Raw genomic sequence first — 11583 nt, 5'->3', positions numbered from 1 at the left:
TTATGTTATATTATTCAAGATGATATTTCTTAGAGGTTTATGCTTCAGTAAGCAAGGATTATGTCCTCATACTTCTGTTAAAATTGTGAAACATATATTAATGTGGTAAAAAATACATTCAACAACGCAGATTGATAGTGTATATTTTGTATTGCAGTTGTATTAGTTGCATTAGTGTATAGTGGTGTGATGGCGCATTGATAGGTGGTGATAAATCACAGCATCAAGAAACCTATGTGATATTGTCTTCCTTGTGACTATCTGTATAGACCAGTGGTTCCCAACCTTTTTTTGGCCATGCCTCACCTAGGCCTCTCTAAAATCATGATGTCCCCCACTGTAACATATACCTCATTCTTATTATTACCTATTCAAAAAGTGAATTCATATTCACGTATAGGAAGCCCATTATGTCATTAATTTGGTCTAAACAGGCTTCCAAAGAACATGGAAACAAAAGAGGGAAAGGATAGTTGAAGAACTGACAAAGAAATCACTAAGAAATTGTTAAAAAAAATAATAATACTATGAAGTAATATGAAAATACAGCAAATACAGTTTTGAAAACATATAATAAGAGATGTGATATTCATAAATATGATAAATTGGACTGGACTGCCAATAATGATGCTCTGTGCAAGAGAGAACTAAGCCGGCTATACTTCCTTAGAAGGCTGGCGTCCTTCAACATCTGCAATAAGATGCTGCAGATGTTCTATCAGACGGTTGTGGCGAGTGCCCTCTTCTACGCGGTGGTGGGCTGGGGAGGCAGCAATAGAAAGAAGGATGCTTCACGCCTGAACAAACTGGTGAGGAAGGCAGGCTCTATTGTAGGCATGGAGCTGGACAGTTTGACATCCGTGGCAGAGCGACGGGCACTGAGCAGGCTCCTGTCAATCATGGAGAATCCACTGCATTCACTAAACAGTGTCATCTCCAGACAGAGGAGCAGCTTCAGCGACAAACTGCTGTCACTGTCCTGCTCCACTGACAGACTGAGGAGATCATTCCTCCCCCACACTATGCAACTCTTCAATTCCACCCTGGGGGGGTAAACATTAACATTATACAAAGTTATTGTCTGTTTTACCTGCATTTTTATCACTCTATAATTTAATATTGTTTCTTTATCAGTATGCTGCTGCTGGAGTATGTGAATTTCCCCTTGGGATTAATAAAGTATCTATCTATCTATCTATCTATCTATCTATCTATCTATCTATCTATCTATCTATCTATCTATCTATCTATCTATCTATCTATCTATAAAATAACTTTAATGACAGCTTTTTCTTTAATATTTTGATCATTTTATATTTTTGTTATATTGCAAAATTTTATAATTATTGTTACAATTCATATTATTTTATTGGTAAAAACTATTTTAAGTAGTAAAACCAAAGCCGGTTGTAAAATCATAAATTAAAGGGTTCACTATTCCTTCTGTGTTTATATAAATATATAAATGTCTCTGTAAAAAATAAAAATTATTTGTTTATTTTTTCAGACATTTTTAACAGTGAATTTCTGTTTTTTCATTTTATAAATTGTTTAACGTACCTAAATTCTCGAATTGCCCCCTAAAAAATCAAATTTGCGCCCCACGTTAGGAATCACTGGTATAGACATTCTTTATTCTTCTTGTTTGTTTAATTTATTTCTTGATGCAGTTTGCTGCCTGCATCTTGAAGATGTACAGGATAATTTAATTTAATGGTCCTATATTGAGCCATTATCACTGTTGATGTGAACCCCCTCTGATGGGCTAGGTTGTTTTTCACCTTGTACCTGATTCTGCTGGCATCGGCTGTAGCTTTCTGTAATTTAAAACGTATGTTAGAAAGTAGATAGGTGAATACAGTAGTATACAATTACGAATAAGTGGAAGACATGGCATTTTTTTAAAGCTGAGGAAGCACACCTTTTTGCTTAAGTTTATGGCAGCTAGAGGATTACAAGCTTTACAGATTGTAAAAGGATTTTATTATCATGGAATATGCATCAGTAAGGGAAGCATACAGTTCAAATTAATTCAGTTTATTTTTGTATATGTTCTTCACTGAAGGCAGGCTCAGAGAGCTTTACAGGTAGAATTCGATTACAAACATTACAAGTTGTTAATTATATAATGTATACAGATAAAGATACAGATTTATAAATCAAAGCAGTTCCATATTGATCTACATAAATAGAAACCAACAACATCTGTCCATTAATATCATCTCTGAACTATGGTTGATTGATAACAGAATAATGGAAAATAACTCCAGTCAGCAGCACCCCTGGAGAAAATAAACCTCTAAGGGGTCCACAGTCAATTATATGACAAAATAACATAATCCTAGAGACCACTTGGCTTCCCATTCCCTCCTGGGCATTTTAGAGTAGTCTGTGCTGGGACAAGTAATATGAAAACAGAATCTTTCCATCCTTTAATTCCAAAGCTTCCATATTTCAGATGTATTTCATGGACAGGAAAACAACTTGGAAGAAGAGCAGTGGAAGTAAGTGCTACAGCAGGACATCAAAAACAGAAACTGAATAGTGGAGGGTTAGTCACAGTCCATACGTATTGTATTATGTATATTTTAAATAAATGACTAACAGAGATGCAATGTACCTAGTGTAGGAGGAAGACAGGAATCCCGGCCAGCAAAGGGGATGGTTTTGTATCTGGACGGATGCCAGAGAGGGACGACAGATTGTGTGGCTGGTTGGACAAGAAAATAATCTTGTTCCCAACCAATACAAATTAATGGATTGACCAGCGATAGCCGGGAATTGGGAGCAATTCCATCCCCCATACACCAGGTGACAGTGGTCCTCACATGGCAGCCCATTCAGGAAACCAACAGGGGGAGTCCGGAAGGGCAACCTTGTTGGCATTCCTGGGTGACGATAGAGGGCACTGTTGGAGGGGGGGGCCACCGTACTTTCTTTATGGCCCTGAAGTGCTTCCAAGAAGTCACGGAAGCTTAAAAAGGATCCTGGTGCCTCCCGACTCTGACTCCTTGATGTAAGGCAGCGGGCAACACTCAACAGGAGGACGGAAGAAGGCAGAGTTGGTTATTTGTGTATTTGGATTTGTTTTGGAAAGGTATTTTGGAAAAAGGTTTTTCTGGATAAATAAATATTATTACTTTTATCTTAAAAGTGGGTTGGGCATCACTGTGTCTTGGGTTTGGGGCTCAGTGGTGCCCCTTACTGGTTACACCAGCTAATCAGCAGCTCTGATTAGGGTTTGGTAGATTAAAGCAGTGAATCTTCAATATGAAATTAAAAGCTGAGATCAGAGGGGCATCTCTTATATAAGCAGGTAAATCATGCCTCCTAGCACTGGGGTCCAGTAGTTAAAAACTCAACTTCCCACTGTCATTTTATAATTCTTAGAATGTTTAGTAGGGCTACATCTTGACATCTTACTGTGCAGTGTGGTTTGTAACTAATGATCAGATAGGTAAGCAGGGCCTTGGGCATTTAAAGCTTTATTGGTAAGTAGGAAGATTTTAAAATCAGCCCTAACCTTAGCTGAAAACCAGTGGAATGACTTAAAAACAGGAGTTATGTGGTCATACTTTCTATGTCTTGTAATGATCCTTACAACTGCATTTTGAATTAACTAAAAGCTGCAAATATAATAGTTTGGACAGGGAGTAAATAACACATTTACACAATAGTCAGCTCTACTAGAGGTAAATCCATGAAAAAAGAGGTAACACATATCATTCTTAAACCCATTTCTATTAAGCGGGTTTTAGTATGTTATATTTCAAAAAGGGGGTTTCTGTTGTAAGAAATGAACCTTACATAGGGAGGAAAGGAATATGAGTGATAAAGTACATCTCAGACAAAAAATAATAAACCTAACACCCTCTGGGCCTTCCTGTGCAGTATGGCACTCCTTTCTGTTAAGGATGATACATTTTTTACCACTGAACCATATTCTTCAGTACACTCTATCCCCTTCTTCCTCCTAACAGTCAAGCCCTTTTTAAAACTAATATTCCCAAATGCTGTTATCTTCACGAGTCAATGGATGCTCTGACTAGGGCTCCCAAGAGACTGAGCGAGGAGTCTGAGTGTCCGGGCTTGCAACTGTCCTGGATAAAAGCCAACATCCAGGCCTTTAATGACCTCTTACATTTACATTATTTAGCAGACGCTCTTATCCAGAGCGACTTACAACAGTGTTTGTTAGTTTTTTTCGCATACCCCATGGGGTCAGAGCGCAGGGTCAGCCATTGTACAGCGCCCCCTGGAGCAATTACAGGTTAAGGGCCTTGCTCAAGGGCCCAGCAGAGTAGGATCTCTTTGGTACTGACGGGGATTCGAACCGGCAACCTTCGGGATACCAGCGCAGATCCTTAGCCTCAGAGCCACCACTCCGCCCGTACACACTGCTGATGGCGGTGCCTATGTCTGTGGTGAGAATGTTGACCTCGTTGTGAGGTTTACTTACCTTGACAGTGACATTCATGTCTCTGCTGACTCTTCCTATGAAGTCAGACTGATTGGGAGGGCATAGGGTGTCATGAGGTCTCTGGAAATAGGAGTGTATCACTCCCAATATCTCTGCAAAAGGACAAAGCTCAAAGTATTTAGAGTCCTGGTGCTCCCTGTTTTGCTATTTGCTTATGAGAAATGAAGCTATCCAGTAACCTGAGATGAAGACTGGACTTCTTCAGTACTGTGTCTCTTCGGAGAATTCCTGGGTACCACTGGTTTGGATTTGTGTTGAACAATCAGTTGCTCATGGAGTCCCAAATGATGCACATTACCTACATTATGAGGGAGCATCAGTTAAGGCACTATGCCATGTGGCATGATTCCTAGCAGGAGCCTCATTGTTGAGGGCCCAAGCATCTGGACCAGACCATGGAGATGTCCATAAAACATCAGGTTGTAGCAGATAGATGGTCATTTCCAGAGGGTGGGACTGGACCGCATGTCTGCCTGGGGGGTGGCCAACCAGGATCCTGAGCTGTTTTGTTGTGTGGTGGGTGTGGCATCGTGCTGTACCAGTGCTTGCTCTCCAGACTGACCTGACCTGACCTACTGGCCATGAGGTGGATTTATAGCTCACTCCTGAGTTCCTTCTGCGGTATTCTCCTGGGTCACATTCAGGGCCATGTAAGTTCACCAGGCAAGTCCTAGGGCCATTCTAAAGTGATTTCTCCAGCAACCCCACACATCTCTGCAGTGCAGTATCCCAGCTCTAAGTTCAAGATCTGCATAGGAGCTTAAATGCATTTTAAATGATCAGCCTTTTGCAATCTAATGATATATATAGTAAGATTTTTTAACTCTTTTGAGATGATCTCTAACAAGGTGACACGCTGAAATGCGATCAACACATCTGTTGAGGGCTGTTTGTCCAGGCAACCACGGGTTCACAGAGCTCCACAGCTTCATAATACCTTGCAGGTTCACAGTGCCACAAGAGGCAACAGCAAGCTCACCACCTCCTCACACAATGCAGCTGTTGCCTGATGGGTGATGCAGGGAACATTATAACTTGGCTACTGACTCACATGTTACAGTATATATGCTATACAGTTTATATACAATACCAGTAACGATACACTGCATGATAACGTGCAGTGAATATACTTTAATTTAGCATTCATAGTTTTCATACTCTTTCTCTGCTAAACATGAATTTGTTTGCTCAGAGGTTGATGCGCTTGCTGCTTCCTGAGCAGCTCTTCTTTTCTCCACCCTCCAACTTCTTCTCTTCTTTCATCGGCATCTTTTCACGTTAAAACTAATTAAGTCAGTGTTTGTGTTGCAATTACGTAATACGTTTTCTTTAATTTTTCATTTAAGCTGGCACTTAAGTCTTCAATCTGCCTCAAGAATGATTTCAGATATGAAGAGGTAGGGGAAGTGACGGTAAAGGTGGTAGGGATGAGAATGGTGCCCGTAAGCATGTGCTGCACGGCCGCCCTGCTGTCCGCTGCCGAGAGTTGATTCAACAATAAATTAAAATAAAAAGAGGAATAACCTTGGAGGTCAATCATCACCCTGAAAGCTGATAGTAGACGTCACGTAGTATATGTGTACCAAATTTCAGGTCAATAAGTCAAATGGTTTGCGAGCTACAGGTGATTTAAAATCCTGGACAGACAAACGAACAGCCACGATAGTGTATATATATAAAGATACTATACTATATTTGATAAATAGAACCTGTTAAATAATGCAAAGCACATACAACACATGTTTCATCCTAATTGGGGCTCATCTGGTGTATGCACATTTGTTGCAGGGATCAAACCTCCAACATCAGTGGCCAAAGCAAAGTGTCAGAAATCACGCCATGGCAGGTGGTTCACTTACAGGGTGTAGATTGGGGTATTATGCATAGAGGTCTGTTCACAATCTGATATTTGGGTGGTTACCTACCAGGTGTATATATATATATATATATATATATATATATATATATATATATATATATATATTGTGATGGATGGCCGGTCAAATATTCCGGCCCACACCTCCAGGCCTCCAGATGGAGCCCTCCCAGCAGCAAGGAAGTTCCCCGAATTTCAGCAGGGCCTTATGGACCTTGCAGTTTTTATAAACAGCCCTGCTGGATACCATGGGGACCACCAGGAGCCGCTGTAGGGAGTCTAGCAGAGTGCTATGTACCCTATAACCCGGAACTGCATCCTGACCACATGACAGGAAGAAACGACGTGCTTCCGGATGAAGAAAAGGACTTTTTACCTGACCCGGAAGTGATAGCAAATCATGGACTGCAGGGTTGGAACCACTTCCAGGCCAGGGAATATAAAAGGACTGTGGGAAAGCCCAGACACTGAGCTGAGCTGGGAGGAAGGGTGGCTAAGTGTCTGGGAGAGGAGGAGAGTATTATTGTTGATTATTGAGTATTGTATGTGTAGTGTGGAGTGGAGGGTGCTTAGTGCACAATATTATTATAAAATAAATAATAATTGTACTTTTACCTGGTGTTTGGCGTGTTACCTGAGAGTTCAAGGAGCTCTAGCGCCCCCTACTGCTACAATATATATATATATATATATATATATATATCCATCCATCCATCCATTTTCCAACCCGCTGAATCCGAACACAGGGTCACGCATTGTGGGCATTATGCCAACCCACCGCAGGACACACACAAACACACCCACACACCAAGCACACACTAGGGCCAATTTAGAATCACCAATCCACCTAACCTGCATGTCTTTGGACTGTGGGAGGAAACCGGAGCGCCCGGAGGAAATCCACGCAGACACGGGGAGAACATGCAAACACAGGGAGGACCCAGGAAGCGAACCCGGGTCTCCTAACTGCGATATATTGTGACAGTAGGGGGCGCTGTTGCTCCTCCAAACCCACAGACAACATGTCCAGACACCAGGTAAAAGTATCAGAAATAATTTTAATTTCTTCAATACTGTGCACAAAGCACCTCCACTCCTACTATACACAATAATAATCAATAAATTAACAATAATCAAATCCTCCACTCCACCCAGCAACTCTGTCGCACTTCTTTCCAACTCTGGCTCAGTCTGCTGGGTTTCCCAGTCCTTTTTATAGTACTCGACCCGGAAGTGCTTCAGTCCATGTGATTCCATAGCACTTCCGGGTCAAATGAAAACTCTTCTTTTTCTTCAGCCCGGAAATATTTCATTTCTTCCGTCCCTGTGACTAGGGAGTACTTCCGGGCTATAAGGAAAATATAAATCCCTGTGCCTCCAGCAGGTCTGTGACGCCAAACTCCATTGTCCATGATGTACTGCGGGAATTCGGGGCACCTCCATGTTGCAGGGAGGACTCCATCTAGCAGCCTGGGGGTGTTGGCTGGGATAAACTGCCGGCCATCTCTCACAATATATATAGTATATACTGTATATAATAATAGTAAACAAACAATAAGAATTTCTGGCTTGGATAATGAAGAGCTGTTGTTGTCAATGACAGGCTTATAAATGCCAGTAAGATGATAAGACCTGGCCAGATGTACTGCAGATATACAGTACATTGAAAGGCATTAACATGTGAATACAGCAGGTCTGCTTGCTATGTCCACAAAAGGAACAAGTTGTTAGAAATGTGGTTGAAAACACCAGTATTCAGAATGACTTTAGAGTGTTCAAAATAGAGTGAATCATTTCAGTTGCCAAATTTAAAAATAAGCTTCAACAGGATGATGCATCCCCATCCTATTCAGCAACGTGGATGAATTCAGACTGCCTTTCTAAGTCTTGATCACACATTTCAGTTTTAATTGTAATGTGGTTGCTTCTTCAGTACATCTTATTCACATAAGTCTCCAGACTGCCTTCTACTTTTCTCCACTCCGTCTGATCATATCAAATGTAACCCATCCAGTTATGTTATGTTTATTGCAGACAGTGACAACTGCTTTCTTTCAAACATGTCTTCCAAACACATTGCACTGTTTACACTTGTATAAGTAAGTTGACCTTTCTCTTTGTAGTTAGATCTACGGCAAAGCTGCATAAACCTCACATACAGTACATCTACTTGATGCATTTGATGCAGCCAGAAATCAAGGGTACAATACTATTTAAAAAGGAAATGTGTAAGTGTTCCTTGGAAGAACTGTTACTGTAATCTATTGTCATGCATGCACATCAGGGGGTCACCTTCCAGATTCCTCCCAATTATGCAATCCCAACGTGAGCCAAGAGGGGCTGCTACCACTAACTGTGTTGTCTTCCTTTTCCTCCTCAGTGCCAAGAAACTGCCCATTGAGGGCAACTGACTCTGCTCTTTTCAGTCCGTCGACCATAAAAGATTGACTACCCAGAAGAATGCATCACTTTGTTGATCAAGTAGTCTACAGAAGAGAGCTCCTTCATGGGTAGGGGTTGAATTGAATTTAGTTTTGTTAAGTTTAACTTGATTATGGAATGTTATATGCTTTAAATAAATTCAATAAAAGTAAAAAAAAAATAACTTGACCAATTTGAATGCAAAATTGCATTTTGTTTTTTGTTTAAATATTGAAGTAAATAGGTACAGCAAGGTTGGAACCCCAACATTTATCTCCTTTCAAGGGATGTCAATCCCTCACAAAAAATCTAAAACAAGCAAATCATCTATCTGCATAATACATAAGAACATAAGAAATCTGAAAAATGAGAGGAGACCATTCATCCCATCAAGCCACTTTCATTAGCTAATAGCTAAGCTGTCCCAGTATCTTATCCAGATTGTTTTAAAGATTGTCAAGGTTTCTGCTTCAACTACATGCTTTGGTAGTTTGTTTCAGATTCCCACAATTCTTTGTGTAAAGAAGTGCTTTCTGTGTCCACTCCTAAATGCACTTTCCCTTCATTTCCAATAGTGTCCTAGATTGCATCATTCACCGTTAAGTTGAAAGAATTCTCTGGGGTCTACTTTATATAATAAGCAGTCAAAACTTCAGATGTTCAATAAATCTGACTTTGAACAATCTGTACCATAAATTGAACATTCATTTTCATCCCATCATGGATGTAACAGATAAATCAGAAAGGCAATTCAACTTTAAGGCAAATATTATTTATGCATTAGCTATGAAATATGCAACATTTGAAATATTATTTATTGATTTATTTATCTTTATTATAGTAAAATTGAACCAGAGAAATGAGGTTGAAGATAATGATTGAGTGCTTCTGGTTGGGGGTTAATTGACTTCTGAGACTCATTTGGCCACATTTGCATCATGTGATATCTCCACCCATTATGTCCTTTTGCCCACATAAAGTTAGAGATGCACTGACCTGATGCACTCAGAGACTTTTCCAAATCTCTATCTGTGTACTTTATGGTTTATTGGACAAAATGGCAAAAAAATAAGAAACAACTGAAAGAAAAGCTTCCGCAGTCTGGAAAATGAATGCAGAAGCGGAAAGCAAAAAAGATTCACAGGACTTTCCCACTTATGTGTGTTCCCTTCACTTAGCAAACTATCCTTCCCAAATAAATAAGTTACTATTTGCATTGTCTTTCTTAGGATGTTCTAAGTTCTATTTGATGTTTTGTTAATGTGCTAATGTTGGTCTTGTTTTTCATGTTATTATTATTATTATTATTATTATTATTATATTATTATTATTATTATTATTTTATTTTATAATTATTAATATAAGAGAAATTGTTTATGAGATTCAACCATATAGTGTGGTGGATGGCTGGGGCTCCTGCCCAGCCAGGACGCCTGGAGGATGGAAGGACCAGGATAGGAACAATATCTCCCCCAGGACACGAGAGGGCAGCTGCCCTGGGATCGGAGCTTAGAAGTTCAACCCTGTTGCGGCCCATGGCCACCGCCAGGTAGTGTCCAGATGGTTATGGAGCCGTGGAGTGCAGCACTTCCGCCACACCAGGACAGGAACTAGGTACACCCAGAGTGCTTCTGGGTGCCCAAGCAGTATTTCCGTCACACCAAGAAGTGCTGCAGGAAGGTCGTCAGGAAGCACCTGGACCACATCCGGGTGAACTATAAAAGGGGCTGCCTCACTCCGTTTGAGGAGCCAGAGTAGTGAGGCAGAGGATGGAGCTTGCGGGAGAGGAGTGGAGGCAGCAGAGAAAAGAAAGAAGAGAAAGAAAGGACTGTGAGCAATACTGTTGATTCTTCTGTGAGAAGAAAATAAATTGTGTGTTCTGGACTTCTGTGTGTCCTGTATGTGTCTGGGGCTGGGCTGAACTTCCACAATAGACTTGAATGGTCATACCTCTACCTGCTAGAATTGTGTTGAAGAAGAAAGATATTTCAAGTTAAACCCTTAATTTCAGGTTAACACGAAACGAGGTGATGTTGAATTACTGAGGTCTATGTGACATTAAGAAATCTGAAATACTTATTTTTGCTTGTATATTTGAATATTTTAATATTCCCTAATACTGTATGTTCATTTTTTCATAGTAAGGTAATCCTCCAAACTGGTAGACTATTAGTTTGAAATGATAACTACCCACAGTTATTCAATCAGATTTAAAAAAATCTGAAAAATGTTTTTAGTTGAACAGGGTAACATAAAGGAATGTGGCATTAGTTCCCATATGTTTCCTTTCATTCACTTGTTGCATTATACTGGTGGTATTTGTCATTTCTTGTTCTCAGCAATGTAACCTGATATTGCCATTCAGGAAAGGATTCTAAGGTTTCACAATGTTTAAACATTTTTGTCATGATTTTACATAGTGATTACTTGCATAATATCTTTCAAACTATCTTTGCAGCAGAGGCTGCCAAAACTCTTCCTTTTGCTTCCCGGATATTACTTGATTGAAGATACCAAAGGATTGAAGATTATGGATTCTCCAGGGGGTCAAAGTATAAAACAAATGAGTACAGTCCTGAAAAATTTGCCTTTGTTCTCATTTGCTGTATTTTGTCTTACTTATTATTTTTTACAACAAATCTTATTTGGCATTACCCAAAGTCAAATATTAAATAAAGGTAAACAAATACCATAACATTCTGTTATGTACCTCTGTATTTCCAGTATTAAAGATATTTGTCAAGTTATCATTGCTTTGCACTTCAAGGTACCTTTAAACCCAAACATACATGGGATGAACTCGAAA

Source organism: Erpetoichthys calabaricus, chromosome 1 (genome assembly GCF_900747795.2).
Source record: "Erpetoichthys calabaricus chromosome 1, fErpCal1.3, whole genome shotgun sequence".
In the NCBI taxonomy this organism is placed as follows: domain Eukaryota; kingdom Metazoa; phylum Chordata; class Cladistia; order Polypteriformes; family Polypteridae; genus Erpetoichthys; species Erpetoichthys calabaricus.
This window is presented reverse-complemented; position numbering follows the sequence as displayed.